We start from the raw sequence: 18,958 nt of genomic DNA on the forward strand, positions 1-18,958 counted from the left end.
AGCACGCTGTCTGGCACGCCTCACACAGCCTGTGCGGAGAGCTGCCTGGGAACTAACACACCATCTTTACTGTCACACTGCACTGCTGTGGGAAAGGGGAGAACTTCCCTTAATTCAAGAATTCTTCGGCTAGAAGCAGAGTTCGGTCGGTTTTCCACGGCACCGGTTCAGGATGAGTTTCGCCAGCTCCTGGGGCTCAGGGCAGGTGCACTGGCCTGCCCACTGCTTCCTCCCTACTTCCACTCATCCCCTGCCCCCGCGGCCCGCCTGACCGCCAGGCTCCGGTTTGTGCGGGAAGCCTCGTTTAGCCTTCCTCTTCCTTCCGGTTACAGTGTGCATTTGTTTTCTGTGGCAAGGCCCCTCATAAGGGACTTCAGGAGGCCAAGGCCTCAACATGGGGGCTGCTGGCGACACGTCTGCTCCCTTTTCACAGGCGCTTGGAGGGACTGGTTGGGCCCAAAGTCACCAACTGTTGAGTTCCCACTGAAGGGTGCGACACTGTGTGATCAAAGCTTTCCAGGCACGACCTCATTCAACAGCTCCGCGGGATAGGCCATCTTGTCCCCATGATACAGATGGAGAAGCCGAGGCTGTCGGAGGTAATTTGCCCAGGGCTGTGCAGCTACGAGGGTGCCGGAGGAGGTTTGGGCCCAGAGGGCTATTGATTGAGGACCCAGGAAACTGGGCGGGCACGACCTCATCAACAGCTCCGCGAGGCAGGCCATCTTGTCTCCAAGATGCAGATGGAGAAGCCGAGGCTGTCGGAGGTAATTTGCCCAGGGCTGTGCAGCTACGAGGGTGCAGGAGGAGGTTTGGGTCCAGAGGGCTATTGATTGAGGACCCAGGAAACTGGGCAGGCACGGTGCTCACGGGCAGTCCAGCGGCTCCATCTGGCCCACAGGCTTTTTCATTTTTTACTGTTGTTCTGCCTCCTCCGGTTTCATATAAACACGCGAGTCTTGGATTTAAGATTTGACCACACTGACCTCCCAGGAAGCCCCAGGCTCTGGAGCTGCAGAAGGGCCTGCGGTTGGCTCTCGATCGCCCTACCCCACAGTGCTCCACCCAGTTCTGCTCCTCCACCTGCTCCCTGGAGGCAGCGGTAGCTCGCAGCCCCTGGAGTCCATCAAGTCCCTCGGGAGCAGGGGCTGCCTAACCTACTCCCTGTGCTGCAGGAGGCTTGGGAAACGTAAATGAGGACAAAAAGCAAGCCTCACTTAGCAGCTGTAACCCCAGGCTGACTTGAGTGGGTCTCTGGTCCAGCAGGTAAATGGTGCGGGAACTAGTCCGATCAAAGTATCCCAGGTAGAAGACCACAAGCAGTGGAAAGAATCCTAAGCAGTCAGAGGGTCCACTGGGTTCTCTTTGCCCTTTCTCCTGGGCACCAGCGAAGCTCCGGGAGCCCTCTCCACAGCTGAGCAATGGGGGTGTTACCTGACACTGATATCCCTCAGGATGGCTGTGAGGAGGGGAGGGCACCTAGCCGAGTGGTCAGGATGCCCACATTGCACACTGGAGTTCTCGGGTTCTGTTCCTTGGATCTGCCTCCTGACCTCAGCTACCGGCTAATGCAGACGGAGCCTGGGGGCAGTGGCGAGGGCAGTAACTGGACTCCTGACACCCTTGTGAGCGACCTGAATTGAATTCCTGGCTCCCAGCTCTCACCTTTGGCCAGACCCAGCTCAGTCCTGGCCACTGTGGGTGTTGAGGGAGTGAATAAGAGAATGGGAGCTCTGTCTCTCAATCTCTCTCTAAAAAAACAAAAATAGGTATTGTTGTGAAGAACAGACAGTGTGAAGACGTGAGAGAACATGGAAGAGGGCAAACTGCGATCTAAATGCAAGGCAGTGGTTTTCTAGGGCATTAGAGTAAAAAGCTCCCTTAAAGATAAACAGAGACCACCAAGCTTCTCTCACTGAACCGGCCCCCGCCTTCCCGACTCTCCCTTCCCTTCCTCCTTGGTCTTTTACGAACCACGAGGAGTCACATTTCCAACGTGGAGAATGCCCGATGCTTTGCACACTTGGTTTGCCTACATGGAGTCATCCGACCACATCCTGGTACTAGTGCTAATAAAGCCTGTAGCCATGGTTACGGTGAGCCACCTTGGTTACACAGCCCTTCAGGACTGCACCGTCAAAGACTGGAGCCAGCCTCGGTGGGTGTGGTGCGTGTCGAGGTGCAGTCTTATTTTTGGAAAGCGTGAGCCTCTGAGGTCATACGTGAGTTAGGCGGGGACAGGGCGGTGCCTCTTCTGTTCTGCTTCTGGCTGACTCCAGTAACCCACACTTAGGTCTGCACACGTCACATCCTCGCGGAGGCAAAGAGTGTTTTTTGAAAAAGCAAGAGGACAACTGAACACTTGTGCGATTCAGGTTCTCCCACAGAGGTGGTAATTACAAAATAGACCTTAAATTAAAAGCTGCGTCGTTCTCTCTAATTCTAGAGAAGGGAACTCACAGTCCCACAGTCCTGCAAACGTTGCAGCAATAACACAATGAGGGACCGACTGCTTTCCAGTGGTCGGGGGAGAGGTTTACAGGCTGGAATAGCTGAAACCCAATGGGGTGGCAAAAAATATACGATTATGCAACTCAAAAGCAATACAGGCACGGTTCTATTTTCCCTTCCATTTCCTCCCTTCATTTACTGTTAACAAAAGTTCAAGGCAATTAAAATCTGAAAGTTACCTCCCTGCACTAGGAAGGCTTGAAATGCAAAGGCTCCCTCCCAGAGGGATGAGCAGCCACATTCTCATTCCGACTGGACGCATCTCCATGGACTGTCCAATGCGGCACATTCCAGCGTCGCTGGGCCATGGGCTGCCGCCTGTGTCCCAGGGGCTGGGCTGTGTAGCAGAGCTCACGTTGCCTGAGGGTGAAACTTCAGGTCTTCTCTGCGCAGCTCTGCGTCTGCATATCTGGCATTGTACGCAATTATTTTTACGGTTTGGATGAATAACGGTTGAAGAATGCAGAGGATACATATGAAGGAGCTAACGCACTTATTGAACGTCATCCAGTGCCAGGCAAGCAGCGCTTTTTCCCTTTGGCTTCAGCACCCTTTTCTTTGCTGTACACGGCATTTTCTGTCTCACACAGATTGCCGAAGGGGCAGGACAGGACTCTGATACAGCAGAAGTCTGAAGCCTGCCTCTCACTCCCCCTTTTCCCTGACCCCACTGGTGCACCCGGGCAGCCACCCCTGCACCCTGTGGGCGCGGCTGTCCCTCCTCATCTTCAGGCTCACTTTCTGAGGTTTCAGTTACCCGCGGCCAACTGTGGTAGAAAAATATTGCATGGAAAAATCTATGAGTAAACAGGTACGTTTTAAATTGTGCACCATTATGAGTTGATGAAATCTTGCGCCAGCCTGCTCCAGCCTGCCCTGGACATGAGCCGCTCCTTTGTCCAATGCAGCAACGCCGGGCACTGCCAGCTTGTGAGTGACTTAGCAACTGTCTTGGTGAACAGATCAACAGTTTGGTATCTCAGTGCCTGTGTTTCAGCAATCCCTATTTTACCTAACAGCCCTGACACGCAAGAGTACTGATGTTGGCAACTTTATCACTGTATATTCATCTTGATTAGTTTATTTTTTTGAGTATACTGTTAGAACTGTTGTATTACTGTTGTTGCTAATTTCCTCCTTGCAAGCTGTATAAATTAAACTTTCTCATCAGTATCAGTATATATGTAGGGGACAAACAGTATATACAGAGTTTGGGACTATCCATGGTTTCAGATACCCACAGCGGGGGGTGGGGGGTGGGAGTGTCCCAGAACACGTCTCCCTGGATCAGGGGATACTTGTATTGCAAATGCATGATTTGGGAGGATGGACTGAAGAAACTGCTTCAGTTGGAGACTCCAGGGGTGCTGCACAGATCTCTCTCTCTCTCTCTCTCTCACACACACACACACCCTATTCTCACCCTTCCTTCCTCCTGATCCACAACCTCTGCTGCATCAACACCTGGAGGCCTGAAGACTTCCTGGAAAGCACTTGGGGCCACTGGGAGGAGAGTGGGATGGTGGGAGAAGCCAGGGAAGTCAGCCTGGTCTCTGGGCGCTCCACAGGGATGGGCTGGGCTGGGCACCCACCTTCAGGGTGTATCTCTGCTTAGCAGCCCAGCATACATTTCAGGTCAAGGTATCAGGGTCTTGAAGGAATAGGACACTGGTGGGACGCTTTGATAGACAGATGGTGTAAATGTGGCGCCCTGGCCCTCTGGTTAGAAGGCAGGAAGGGTTCTGGGCACGGGAGTGGCCGGGGGCAGGCAGAGAAGGGAGTGGACGTCATGGTCCTGCAGCGCTGGGTGGGCCCGGGCCCTGGCTTTCCTGCTCTTAGTTGCTTTGCTCTTGCCGGCTTTCCAGTGAGTCAGTTGGCTAAAGGGCAGTTCTGCAGAACCCTGGGTGGAGGGGACAGCTGGACTGTGTATGGGGCAGGGACGCCTTACTCAGTGTGTGCCCCTGGGAGAGCCACTTGGCTGCTGAGGGCCTCAATTCTTCTCCATCTCCCAAATGTGGAAAAATCCAGAACACATGCGGCCTCTCTGGAAGGAAGCTGGGGACAGTGCTGGGAGGGAGACCGGCTTTCCTCAGTCCTTTGGTTCCAGTCTAAATGTTCACACACACCGACTTCCAAAAGCCAGCACACACCGGGCAGTGAACACCTGCCTCACAGGGTTCGAGGCCAAAGCAGACAGGCGTGTGTGTGTGCCTGGGCTGTTAGGAAGTGGACAGATACAGACCCCTAACTGTTGCTATTCGGGGTAGAGGTAGGGGCCGCGGCAAAAACAGTCACTTCTCAATGCTGCTGAGTACTCAGGAGGCCCAAACTTCTGCTAGGAGGTCTTCCTGCCTCCAACCGGGAATGGCTGGCCGGACATCCCCCCACCCCACCCCCAGCAGGGCCGCTCTCCACCTGGCTGTGTTGTGTCCTGGAGCGAGACCCACACACAGTCCCGGTGCCGGGTAGCCTGGATCTCCTGTGCACACAGAGGACCTCTGGTTCCCAGGGCCAGCCGAGCATGTCCACCCTGCTGAGCCAGTTCTGACAAGTGCATTCCATCCACTGCCAGGAAGCAGCGGGGCTGGCTCCAGCGAGCAGAGGGAGCAGTGCCTACCTTTGCGGTGCCCTCTGACTGACCTCTGGGGGGTCCAGTGTGTGTGTGTGTGTGTGTGTGTGTGTGTGTGTGTGTCTTAGGCTGTTTACTGAGTTGCCGTAACAAAAATAATGCCACAAGCATATAGTTCTTGATACGCAAAGAGGCTAATAGCACTAGCACCAATGATTTACATCAATAAAATATGCCATTGGGGTGATTTTCCCCTGCAGTTAAGTATGGATTCCACCCATATATAGAAGGATTTTAGCTCAATATCTACTGTGTCATCGATACGGTGCTGAGGGGGAGAAAGAGAAGCGCCTGCCCTGGTTCCCATCCCAAGAGTTTCTTCCTGAAACCTGCAACTCTGAGTCTGGCTCTGCTTCACCAAGGGTAGGCAACACGGCTCACGGACGTCAGGCTCCACTCTCAGATGTAAGATAATCACAGCCCTGACATCACTGCCCATCCAGTGTTGTGAAAGTCAGCGATACACACCAGAGCACTCTGTAAACAGAAAATGCCCTGAGAAGTTTAGTTTTCAAGAGCAACAGGAGCAAGAAAATGCTAAATATTGGAAAGTTACGGAGGAGAGAGGTCACCGTTGGCTTAGGTTGGGGAGGGGCCGGCTCAGAGGAGGTGGGGGTTGTGTTGGCCCCTGTGCTGTGTGCTGTCTCGGGGAGGGATGGACACGGTGCGGAAGGAGGGCTGAGGAGAACCACACAGGACGGGAGAGCCAGAGCCGGGATGCAGAGGCCGTGTGTACGGGAGGTGGGGCTAGGATGGCAGTGGGGAGACCCGAGGGAGAGAAGGAAGGAGGTGGTACAGCAAGATGATCTGGGACTACAGAGGACTGGCAGGTCTCCCGTGGGTTTGGTGCAATGGGCCCAGGGCAGAGGGGACCTCACAGCTCCACGTTCCAACGCCCCCCCCAACCTGATCCCATTCATAATGAAAGGACCCCTCACCAGTGCTCAGGACCCTGCAGGAATAAGCCCTACCCCAGCCTCACGGGCAGGCTGCCCTAACCAGCCTGGCAAAGTCAACACAGACACTCCAATAAGAAAGCCTGTATTAACAGCACACTTTCTCCAGTAGGCAAAATCTGATTACAAACTGAAATATCAGCAAACCAATCAGAAGGGACTGGCTGTTTATATCCTGGTCCCTGGGGATGGGGGGGGGGGGCATCCACACACCGATGCAGTCCGCACCTGCAGTCTTCCCACTGATGCCTGAGTGGGCACGGGTTTATCTGTGACTGGGTAAAGACCGAAAGTTCAAATTCATTTTCATTTCTTCCTGCAAATGTTCACTGTTTCAGTCCACTCAGCATGGGGGAGAAACGGAGGAAAAACCTAAGGAGTTTCCTAAGTTCGTTCCACGTCCTGGGCTGGCCGGCGCTCCAGCCCTGCAGTTTGCCGGCGGGAGGCTCTCCTCGCAACACTAAGGCAGGACCAGTGCTCACCCTTGGGTTCCAGCTCACACATGGCTGCCCTTGGGAAAGCCTCCTTCACCTCACGAAAGCCCAGAACCCTTCACTGCGGCTCTACTGCGTCCACGACTCAGAATCTGCACTAGGATAACTGCTTGTTTAGTGATCTTTCTTCCTCCAGTTGAAATCTGTCCTGCCTTTTACGTCCCCAACATCTGGGACATATTCTACCCACTGGGAAATAATTTGCTGAATGAATAAACATTTTTATAGATGAGGAAACTTTTTTTTAAGATTTATTTATTTATTTGGAAGTCAGAGTTACACAGAGAAGGAGAGGCAGAGAGAGAGAGGTCTTCCATCCTCTGGTACACTCCCCAGTTGGCTACAACAGCCAGAGCTGTGCCAATTTGAAGAGCTTCTTCCCGGTCTCCCACACAGCTGTAGGGGCCCAAGGGCTTGGGACATCTTCTACTGCTTTCCCAGGCCATAGCAGAGCTGGATTGGAAGTGGAGCAGCTGGGACTCAAACTGGTGCCCATATGGGATGCTGGCACTGCAGGTGGCAGCTTTACCCGCTACACCACAGCACTGGCCCTGATGAGGATACCTTGAGGTGCACTGAAATTAAATGACTTGTCCAAGCTCTCACAGCTACTGAAAGATGATGTGGTGCTTCTGCTACCTTTATAAATTATTTAGGGCTGGACTGGCATTGAGGTGGGTAAAGCCACTGCCTGCCATGCCGGCATCCCATATGGACACCGATTTGTGTCTTGGCTGCTCCACTTGCTACCCAACTCCCTGCTTATAGCCTGGGAAAAGCCGGGGAAGATGGTTCAAGTGCTTGGGCCCCTGCCACCTATGTGGGAGACCCGAAAGAGGCTCCTGGCTCCTGGCTTTGGCCTGGCTCAACCCAGGCGGTTGGGGCCATCTGGGGAGTAGACCAGTGGTTGGAAGCGCTCGCTCGCTCTCTCTCTCTCTCCTGTCTCTTTCTAACTCTGACTTTCAAATACATAAATACATCAGGGTTTCTTCCACTCTGCCACACTAGCTTCTAGGTTCAGATATAACAGTGTAGTCAGATAAAAGAGCATGCTCAGGACAAGCTACTTGCTGATTCGAATTTCATATTCTGGGTTTGCACAGTTTCGCCAGACACAGCTGGGCATTCCAGGGTAGGTACACTCTGCCATCTTTTTCTGGACTCTGGTTTCTTTGGAATCTACAGTGAGGCTGTCAGTGCCGAGAAACAGAGTTGAGAGCAGCTCCGAGAGACGAGACGAGACCTGACTTTCAAAGGTTACTGGCCCCAAGGGAAAAACAGCCTTGTTTTCATGGGGTGCTACTCTGAAGATTCAGATTCCATCTCTTGGAAGTGACATTGCTCCTGTATTGTTGGAAACCCCTGACTGGCTGTGTCTCTAAATTTCAGGGTTCTTGAACGGATGCAATTTCATCTGGTAACTTCCAGCCACCAAGCCAACTGAGCAGAGTGTGCAGGTGTGCGGGGTCTCACAACCTCACAGCTACTGCACAAGGCACCCCGCTTCTTCTCAGAGGGAGGACTCCCTGTGCTAGCATGTTCCTTCCTTCCCTGAGTGAACGCTGATGGCGCCAGGTGGAAGACTTTCACCCCACTGTCTGCAGTACTGCAGATCACTCGGCTCACATGCGCTGAGTACCTTCTATGCCCATGAGGAAGGCCTCTCTTCAAAGGCCTCCCCAGATAACGCTGCCTAATGAGAAGCAGAAAGCCTACCTGGGATTCAAAATATAACTAAAGATACAACCTGCAAACTCAAGGAATCTGGTTTTTGTTGGGGAAATGGGAAAGAACAGAAGAACCGCAAGGCCCAACTGGTTACGCATCTCAAGAGAAACTCAAACATGCAGCTGTCGGAGCCACACGGAGGGAACTGTTCATTCAGTGTGGAATCAAGGCAAGGCTTTGAGGCGCGTGTGATGTGAACGGGGCCCTGCGGTGTGACCAGGATGGAGAAGGCTGCTCAAGAAAACCCAGCCGGCTCACATTAACAAACCCCATCAAGGAGGCTGAGGATCCGCCCAGGTCTGGAGGCTTCCACCTGTGGTGTTACCTTGGCAATGCTCAAACACCCCTCTCCCTGACCCTTCTCCAGCCAGCTGCTCTCATTGCCATGGTGTCCCGGCAATGGCAGGGACGCCGCGGGGTTGTGGCCCAAGGAGGAAGGCTGCTGTTGGAAGACTTTCCTGTTCCTGCAAAGCCCATGGTGTGCTACGACTTGAACTTGAATGGTGGTGGCTGATGACACACTGGGCCCCGAGGACCGCCAGGGATGATTTGGGTGTCTGACCGTAAGGCAGATAATCATGTTAAGGAAAGCTGAGTGAAAAACGTGTTTTTGGTTTCCTTCACCTCAACCACACTTACCTCTTTGCATATCAAACTGGGTGATCGTCCTGATCTCATATTGGGTGTCATCACACCCTAGGCAACCAAGGCTGGTTCCACTTGGCCCAAGCTCAAGAGTCTCTCTCTCTCTCTCTCTCTCTCTCTCTCTCTCTCTCTCTCTCTCTCTCTCTCCCCCCTCCAGCCCTCAACACACAGAGCGCCCAGTCATGTAGCAATATGCCAACATTCAGCCTAAGTCATGTGGAAAAGAGATTCCACCTGCGGAAAGGCTTGTCTAGGTATTTCTGTGGCTCAGACGTTGAAAACTAGAAGCCTACAAGGGAGATGCGGTATTTTGTTTGACCCAGAGCTCTCCTGGCTTAGTGTTCTCCTTATGTTCTTGTACCACCTGTGTTGCTCTTTTTCTCATTTCTCATTCACTTATTTGAGAGATGGAGGAGACACAGAGAGAGAGAGACAGAACTTCCATCTGTTGGTTCAGTCTCCAAATGCCCAGAATGACCAAGGTTAGGCCAAATTCAGGTCTCCCACATGGGTGGCAGGAATCGAACTACTTGCGTCATCACGCACTGCCTCCCAGGGTCTGCATCAGCAGGAAGCTGGAATCAGGAGCTGGGTGCAGGCAGCCTGGTGTGGGATGCAAACATCCTGACCAGTGTTCTAACAGCTGGGCCCAGTGGCCACTCCCTGTGATACTTTTTTAGCTGGACCAGCCTAGGTCTGGGCCTGGCCTCAGCACTCCTGGTTGTCTGAATAGGAAAGTCCTTTTATCTCTCTGTGCCTGAATTCCTTCAACTCTAAAAGCAGAATAGGCCCTCCATCACAGGACTGTTGTGGGAACTGGATGAGTTAAGTACTACACTTAATGCAGTTTAAACCATGTATAGAGTAAATGTCCAATGTAGACACCTGAGTTTGTGACTCCTGCTGTGGTGCAATGATGAGGAGCTCAGGGGCCAAAGGGACCACAGCACTGGCTCCTGGCTATTTCATGGAAGATGACTTTCATTAGAGCGAGGAACGCTCTAGCCTGTAACACTACAGCAAACCATGACCTCCGTCCAGCCCCCGACAGACACAGGTGAGAAAAGGCAGGATTTGGTAGCCTAGGGCTTTCTCTGGAATCAAAAGTTATATAGAGAAAATCACGCTTGAAAGCTTCTCTCCCTTTCTACCACCTTACATCCGACAACACGGGAAAGATTATTGCTTACTGATAGTACAGATGCTGTTCATGTCTGCTGTCCCACCCGACATCAGACCGTTCAGAGCCTTCTCCTCTGGGTGTCCCCAGTGTCTGGTTTCGCATTGGCCCACATTGGGTGCTCAACACATGCTTGTTGGTTGACGATCTGCTGGCCTTGGGGTGTCCATACTGATCACTGGCACCCCAGTGCTCCTGTCTATACTGGCTCTTCAGTGGGCGGAGAAGCAAAGGAGGGCTACAGCAGGGCAAGGGGGCCAGGGCAGTACAGAAAGGCCTCACAGCGGCTGGGCTGTCACAGCCGGGGTTGCAGCCGAAAGCTGCAGCTGGTGGCTCAGGTGAGCTGGTTAGGCGTCTGTGGAGCCGGCTGGGCAGGGACACGGCAGATGTCAGAGCAGCCCGGGTGGTGGGAGGAAAGATGGTGGCTCTAGGGGCCAGAGAGTGGGAAAGCTGCTGCTTCTCACAGCTCTAGGTGGGAGGGCCGGACGTGCAGACTCCAGGGCGGTGGGTGGTGCGCCCCTGAGGGTGGAATCTGCGCCTGCTTTTATTTTGTTTTTAAAGAATTCCCCACCGCCTCTATCATAGAGTTGGGCACACATGGAGGTGTTTAAGAAATGTGGATGGGAAAAAATGCAGCTAGACTCATGTTGGGGCAGCTTCCGCCACCAGAAGCGAGGCTGCCGGGCCTCCCTAAGAGTTCGACAGCTCTCCCTGTGCAGAGAGGACCTGGAGATGGCCTAAGGCGGGGCACACGTCCAGCCCTCACCTGCGAAGGAGTGAGAATGACCCACAGGGGAGAGTCCAGACTTCCCACGAAGCTGCTGCTGGCTGACCTGAACTGCTTTCGGTCCTAGATAGGCAAATGCTAGGAGTCTTTGAGGCAAAAGTAAAGCCTCAAGGTGAAACAGAGGAATTACAGTTTTGGAAAGAGGCCCATCCGTTCCTCTCTTCCTTAGGACCCCACGTGACTCCAGAGTCTCCTCCCTGGGCGTGGGAAGGCCTCCACACCGTGCCATGCGACAGGCCTCCGGCCTCGCTCCTGCTCCTCTTCCCCACTTTTCTTGTCTTCCCTCCCAGAGGCAGCGAGGACAACTTAAGCCACTGGAGGCCTTCTCCTGTCTGCTTCCCAGAACCCCCAGGTCACACGGCTCTGAGAAAGCAGAGGTGAGAGTTGGCCCCAGGCACTGCAGTCTCAGAACAGCGTGATAGGGCTGGAAGTTCCCTCTACAGCACTGCCTGCATTGCAAAGTTTAGTTATTTTCATCTACTTGAAAGGCGGAGCTGAGACAGGGAGAGCAGGCGTGTGAAAGTACACACTTAATGTATAGGATGAAAGTGCACACCTAATCCTACCTCCAAGAAAGGAAAATGAATTTGTAAGTATGTTGATAACAATGTGGAGGAATGGAAAGCAGTTTGGCAGTTCGTCAAAAAGCTGCAGGCAGAATTAGCATTGACTGCAGCCATTCCATTCCTGGGTGTATGCTCCAAAGAACGCAAGAACAGCATTCAGCTGAAGCCTTGCACATACATGTCCACAGCAGCAACATTCACTATAGCCAAACGGTGGAGACAACTCAAACGCCTTTCAACGAATGAAAAGATTAAAAAAGTCCACACAATGGAATATTATTCAGCTATAAAAATGGTGTATCATATATGCTACAACACGAATGGACCTTTGAAAACATTGTGCTCAGTGAAAAAAAGTCATCACCGAAGTCATCTATTATATGACCCCACTGTTAGGAAATATCTAGAACGGGTAAATGCATACAGGTGGAAGGCAGACTGTCACTGCTGGGGTCTGGGGAAGAGCCAGCAATGGGGAGAAACTATAGAATGAGTGCAGGGTTTCATTCTGGAACTAAACAGGATTCCAAAGAGGGAGGCAGCTAGAGGCAGTGGCTGCCCTACACTGTAAACCGCCTGGGACTCCTCTCTTTACAACGGTTAACATTACGTATGTGAATGCTGTCCATCATCAGTCATTCGGGAAACAGAACACCTTGTTGGTGAGTCTCCCAGTGTGCACTTACTCACTCCAATGCAAATGCTGAATGACCACATACCCAGTGGCTTAAGGATTTTTTCCCCTCACTCTCAGACCCCACCTTGAAGGAATAAATATTTTTAAAACGCCCAAGTCTTATTCCTGGAAAATGCCAGTCAGGAGCACTGACTGTCCGCCCTGCGTGGCACACGCCCTGTGACTGGGTCTCCTTCCTTGTCCCAGCCAGTGTGGGGGTGCAGGGCCTCTGTCTGGGAATGAGGTGTTCTTTCCAAGGCCAGCTGAGGACGGCCGCTCATCTGCTGGAGAGGAGGAAAACGCAGGCCTGCAGCACGGTGGGACAGGCACGGCGCTGGCACTCAGCAGGGACCCTCAGGCCCCGGCCAAGCGCGGCTTCCCCCAGGCCAGGCGTTCCTCAGGATCTGAGTTCTGGGTTTGGAACCTGGGAGGCTGCAGCGCGGTGGTGGGACCTGCGACTGTGTTCCCCTTCTCAGCTGACGGGGTGCTAAGGGATGCTGTGGGTCACCAGGTAACCCTGGAGGCTTGACTGGGGCCACTACTGTGCTGCCTGGCACCTGCTACTCCGCAGACTGCGGCCTTGGGCCAGAAGGAATCCGCTTCAGGTCAGGAGAGGAAGCTGGGGAGGGGGCAGTCCCCTGCAAGAGAGGGGCTTGATGGATGGAGAGTCAGCAGGGCTGGCCTTTAGTGTGGCACATTTTCCCCCCACCTTGCTCTGTCTCCCCTGTGTGATGCTGAACACCCAGCGGATGTACCAGCAACCTGGCAGGTGAGAGGTGGCAACGGCTGTCCCCTTTGCAAACCTCCAATTCTTAGCACCACCATTCAACAAGTGGTTATTAGAATCTAGTTGCACACTGACAATCTGTGGGAGCCGAGACAGGCTGGATGGACTTTCTTTTGCTCTGGGTTCCCAATTCCTGGGAAGGTCACTTTAACCCCAGTGTGAGTCCCTGCTGGTTCCAGGCCAGCACGAATGAGTTGCTGCCTGGAGCGTGCAGGCTTCGGCCAGGGCTTTGGGTGTCTGATGACCACACACGGAAGGGTTTCTGAAAGCCGGCACTTTGGCCACTGCTGCAGGCACCTAAGAATCGGACAGTAGAAGCCACAAGCAGGATGAGGACTTGGTATCTTACTGGGTTGGGGAAGGACTAAGTAGGCTCCTGACTCAGGTGACAGCGGCCACTGTCATGTCACTTGGGTTAATCCACGGTACGTCCACACTGATGCCTGTTCCCATAGCAGTAAGGCACAAAGAAACTCCCAGTCCCCCCTGCTTCTCCCCCTGTCTCCCCCTGACCTCTACTCACCCCACCCCTGACTCCCGTGGCTCTCAACCTGGAGATTGGCAGTACTGTAACAGACAGAGCTCTTCACTGCTGCTATTCATGTGTTTTCCCCCTCTCTCCTACTAATTTTCTTTTATGACTTTCCCAGAAAACAAAACAAAACAAAACAAAACAATCACATGGCTCTTCTCAACCTCTCCAGCTTGACATTAGGGTGCTATCCGAGGAGAGTGACACTCAACCGGAAAGCCGCACGCTGGGAGGCAGTGACAGGATAGAGGGCAAGGCTGCGGTGGGTGAGCAGCACCAACTCCTCCATGGTGGCCAAGAGTCATAGCCGTGGTCAGCGCTCCTCTCATTTCTTAGCGACAAACTCACGGAGTGGCTTGCTGATGACCGTGGGAGCAGGATTCTTCCCAGAGGCGGGGACTCTGTCTGGACACGGTCACGGCCCCTTGGGAGTCGCCTGAGAAAGAAACCCTGTGTTTGTGGGAGGTTTCGCTTTGGAACCTAGCTACCCTCTGCTGGTCTCCGCTCAGTGTCCACTCACGTCCCCTGCTGATGCTCTGTCCAGATGGCTCAGCCTGATACGGGGCAAAGCCCGACACCCGAGCTGGACTGCTACCTGGGGACTGCCTTTCAGAGAATTCACCAGAGAGTTCCCCTTTGCTGTCTGGAGAGGTTTACAAAGCCTATCTCGCCACTGTGTTTCTCTCTTACTGGTCCTGGGATGAATTTCCTGAGCTCCTCTTGGTCACCCAGCACCTTCACGGCGAATGGCTAACTCGCCTGTTGGTGTCCAACATGTCACGCCTGCTTGTCTACTGCTCCCTGGCACGTTTTTATCTCAGAGGTGAAACAAGCTCCATGATACACTCGACAAAACACTACCAGGATTTAGTCAACTCGGGCACCTGAAGTGGTCTCCCTTCTGGAGGGGTCTTCAGGCTGTCCTGAGTGAAGGACAGAGCTGGGGAAGCAAGAAGGATGCAGGGCGGGATGGAGGCTGTGTTCCAGCACGGGGCCCAGCTGCGTCTCTAGCGCCCTGGCTCCTGCTTTGCCCTGGAAGTCACCACGGGGAGGAGCCGGCCTCCAAGCACTGTCTGTTCACCTTACCGCTCTGCCAGCACTGGAGTGCCTGCACTTGTCCCCAAGTAGCAGGGACACAAGGTCCAGGTGACAGGGATCCTAGAGAGTACCAGGATTCCTGGACACACAAGGATGGTGTCTGGATTCTGGTCCCTCCTTTAACCAGCTGTGTGACCTGACCACACGCGTTCCTCCCCAAACCTTAGTGTGCTCCTCTGTGAAGTCGGGGGTGGAGCTGGCTCACGACTAGAGTGTTTTTCCACTTAAAGTCTCTGAATCTGTGGTTACTTCCTCTTCTTCATCAATTGCTAGCCCCTGTGAGAATCCTGTTTACTGAAAGTTTGACGCCGGTATAAAACTTGAACGCCACTGGGTTGGACTATGTTGGGCTTTCCTGGTTAGAACACGGGAAAACAGCAAAGCCACTGATGGATGCATCACCCAGGGCCACTGCTGGTTTAACCAGCACCTCAGTGAGGAACAGGAAATGGGGTTCCGTCTGGGTGGACTCCCATGCAAGTGGGGCCAGTTCATCCCCTACCAAGAGGAACCCTGGCTGCTTGTAGCCTCACATACCCCCAGCAGTCCCTGTGCAGTACATGACCTGCATGGTCATTGGCAGGGCACGGACTTCTTTGGGCTCCAACTCCTTTAACTAAGGAGTAAAACAGGAAGAGACTGGAATAGATGTACAACACTGACAGGACTGATGGAGACTTATAGTTACTGCTTTGAAATATTTAATCCAATTAAAAAGCTAAAAGTCCAGGCCCGAGATGCTGCCTGATCCTACACCTACCTACACAGACCATCTGAATTTGATAGCTTCAAGAGTCTTGATTAGTAACAATAATAAAACCCCTTACATTTTTATAGAGCTTTACAATTTATGTGGCACATTAAGTGTACTTACTTTTTCAATTCGATTCTGATTCTAACCATTGCTCTGCTGAGTAATAATTATCCCTGTTGCAAATTTAAGGGAAATGGAGCTGAGAACTTCAAAGACTTGTTCAAGGGCAGCTCATAAGCGGTCAAGCCAGGAACTGAACCCATGCCTAACTTCTGAGTCCAAGGTGTCTTTTTTGCATGCAAGTTGTAAAAGATCCTGGCCTGGGCATTGGCAGCCAGACCTAGAGAATGACGCTGTGAGGGTCTGGAATTAGCCTGAGCAGGTATCCTTCCTGTTTTCACAAAGGCAGGGCTCACCCACGTGGCTGCTGTAACTCAAGATTTGGGGTATGAGCTCTGGAGAGGTCCTGGCAGATCTGACAACTGAACAGTGGTATTTTTCCCATGGGGAGTGGACTCCTGGGGTTTCACTCACGTAGGGTAATGCATCTGTACTTCCTGCACGTTGTTAGCCCAGAATTCTCTCTACAGTGTTAGGGACTGCCCTGCCCCTGAGAGTCTGGAGAGGGTCATCTGCAAGTTACCGCACGCTGCGATGGTTACATCCGCAGGTCACCAGTGACAAGCCCAAGACCCTTCAGTACTGACACAGCGTCCCTGATGGTGCCATCAGCAGCTCATCGGCTGCCTCCACACTGCTTTTTGGGCACAACATCCGGGCTGGAGAACTGGAGCAGCCTCCACCTCTCCCGGAGCCTCAGCCCTGTACACCCAACTGCTCACCACAGGTCTCCACCTGCACGCCCTCTGGGCATATGCACTTAAATACGTCTCGAGCGTTGGCTGCCGCTTCTTCCATGGTCTGCTTCTACTTCATACGACGTCCGTGCACGACACCACAGTGCACCTTCCCCCATCTTCCAGCTCACACCTTGCAATCGCTCTCTGTTCCACTCACTCCTCCCTCACTACACTCCGTTAGTCCCCCGACACCACTGATTCTGCTTCCTAAACTCCAGTGAGACCCGTTGCCTTTCCTCGGTTTCCACCACCACTTTTTTTTTTTTTTTTTTTTTGGACAGGCAGAGTGGACAGTGAGAGAGAGACAGAGAGAAAAGTCTTCCTTTACCGTTGGTTCCTCCTCCAATGGCCCCCAGGAGCCAGGTGCTTCTCCTGGTCTCCCATGGGGTGCAGGGCCCAAGCACTTGGGCCATCCTCCACTGCACTCCCTGGCCACAGCAGAGAGCTGGCCTGGAAGAGGAGCAACCGGGACAGAATCCGGCGCCCCGACCAGGACTAGAACCCGGTGTGCCGGTGCCGCAAGGCAGAGGATTAGCCTAGTGAGCCAGGGCGCCGGCCACCACCACTGTCTTAATAGAGGTTCCCATGAACTACTTCCTCTCTCTCCAAGCCAGCAGCCACCTAGCCAATATGTTTTTTTCCCCAGGTACAAATCTTCCCCTATTGAAAACCAAATACGGCTCCCCAGTGCTATCAGAGAGCTCCTTCTTCTTACTAAAGTGGTGTAGCCCTCATTCCGTGCTGTTCCTTAAACCTGTCACTGACCTTGCAAATGCTCCCTCCTTTGACCAAAACACTATTTCCATGGGAACGTCTCATCACGTTCAAAACACTGCTCATCCACCACTTCTTCAGTGCCGACTCCCCAGTCAGTCTCTGGGGAAAGAACTCTGGGCGACTTCAGTGCCCCCCAGCTACTGCTGTTCTAGGTACTTCACTCCGAAGTGCAGTCTTTTACCTGCCTCGTTTACCACACTAGGGTCTGCAGAAGCAGGAACCCTCACCTCTTCAGACTCCCAGGCCCTGGCTGTGCTCAGCACACAGTAGGTACAGTGCGTGTGACACGAGTGCACGGGAAGCATGGCCCTCCCTCTTTGGTGAAATCAGTAACTTGGCTTGTGGCGTGTTCATTCTCTTCTTGAGTTTCGTCTTGAGGCAAAAGGGTGGAAGAAAGTTTTTTTCATTCCACAGGCTAGTGATGGAGTGAGGAGCCCAGAGAATCGTGTGCTCTGCAATGTGTCTCTTTCCTGAATTTTCTGTGGTGGGGATGAGGCGGCAGAACGTCAGACACAACGAAGGGCCTGATCAGATTTATCTGCCAGCTGCGTCCCCAGCCCAGCGCTGGGCGAGGGTAGACCCTCGATCAGGTGGTTGACAGACGTGAACCGGCGTAACGGCTGGAAACACCCTTGCAGGATTCTTGAGGTAGAACTCGCACACCTCTTATGACAGGAACAAGACGCAGGCATGCTATTTCAAAGTCCTGCTCTTTGTAAAGCAAGGCTCTCCCGTTACCCACCAGGACTTCAGAACGAAAAGTTCCTTCAGACTGGCTTCAAGTTCTCATGCGTTTTAGCGGAGTGAACCACGTGCAATAGCTTTGCAAGAGAGGCGCTTCCGAGGTGGTTAAGGGCACATTTCTGCCCCTTCCTCGCTGGACAGGATCCATGGAGCACTTCCAGGAGGTAGCAGGCACGCTGGCTGCTCTGTGCTCTGCTAAACTAGGCAACCGCTGGCCTGTGCCTCCGTACCCTGTTGGCCCAGGCAGGCCTGGTGCGCCCACTCACTGTACCTATCACCGACTTGACTCCAGCATTGCCTAATGACACACTCTGTCTCTCCATTATATATATGTATATATATAATGGATAGGTATATATATTATATATAATGAATATGTATATATATTATGTATATAATGGATATATATATGTATATATACACACACACCCTGAAACTCTCCTATATACTAGGGAAACGCGTCCTCTGGGGTCCCCCATTTGACCCTCGGGGGTCGGAGGGGCTCTGGAGCCACAGTCCACGACTCCAGGAAGTCATCGGCGTCCCGGCCAATTTCCTGGAGCCCCGAGAGAGGCAGACAGGTACTCCGCCCCCGGGCGCCAGGCCGCGTTTTCGTTTTGGCCAACTTCTCGGCCCCACTCCAACTCCGGCTTCACCTGGGGCGGCAGAGAAACGTCTAAGCGCCCGACGCGGTCCGCTCTGCAGGTTCTCGGCCTCGAGAGAGGCCGTGCGCCCCTGCCTAGCGGCTCCCACCGGCCGGCAACACCCGGCCTCCGCCCCGGGCTGCGCGACGCGCACCACAGCCCCGGAGCCCGTGCAGCCCCCCGCGTCCCCGGGGCCGGTCTCCAACTTGCAAAGTGACCAGAGTGGACGCCCGCTTCCCGACGAGGGCGGCGTCGCGGACACGCGGGGCACTCACCTCGGCGCCCACGGGCGGGCGGGCGGGCTTCCTGCGGGCCGGCGGCCGTCTCGTGGGAGCGGGGCGAGCGAGCCTGGGCGCGCCCCGCCGGCTCGGGAAGGCCCCGCCGCGGCCGCCCACGGGGGTCTGCGGGCGCCGCCCCGCCCCGCCCCGCGCCGCCCCGCCCCGCGCTTACCTGCGCTCCCGCCCAGGAAGGGCGCGCTCCGCGGGGCTGCCCGCGCCCGCCGCCGCCGCGTCCGGCCCCGGGGCCCGGCGCCCGCCTTCCTGAGTCGGGCTCGCGGGCGCTCCCGCTCCCCGGCTCGGCCCCGGCGCTGC

At 53.9% G+C, this 18,958-nt stretch overlaps 1 protein-coding gene across 4 annotated transcripts in view; it reads right to left on the reverse strand.

Annotated features, from left to right (window-relative positions):
- The window catches only part of KIAA0040 (KIAA0040 ortholog), a 34,577-nt gene extending 15,620 nt beyond the window's left edge, over window positions 1-18,957 (reverse strand). For 3 of the 4 annotated variants that reach the window (XR_007923734.2, XR_011390247.1, XM_051856983.2), the window contains exon 1: window positions 18,644-18,797. The gene's annotated coding sequence lies outside the window, so the exon portion shown is untranslated. Of the gene's footprint in view, window positions 1-18,643; window positions 18,798-18,818 lie in introns of those variants that run through there. The other variant, XM_051856984.2, reaches the window with a different exon arrangement.
- Between the last annotated feature and the right edge of the window lies 1 nt (window position 18,958).

This window comes from Oryctolagus cuniculus, chromosome 7 (assembly GCF_964237555.1).
Source record: "Oryctolagus cuniculus chromosome 7, mOryCun1.1, whole genome shotgun sequence".
NCBI classification, from domain to species: Eukaryota; Metazoa; Chordata; class Mammalia; order Lagomorpha; family Leporidae; genus Oryctolagus; species Oryctolagus cuniculus.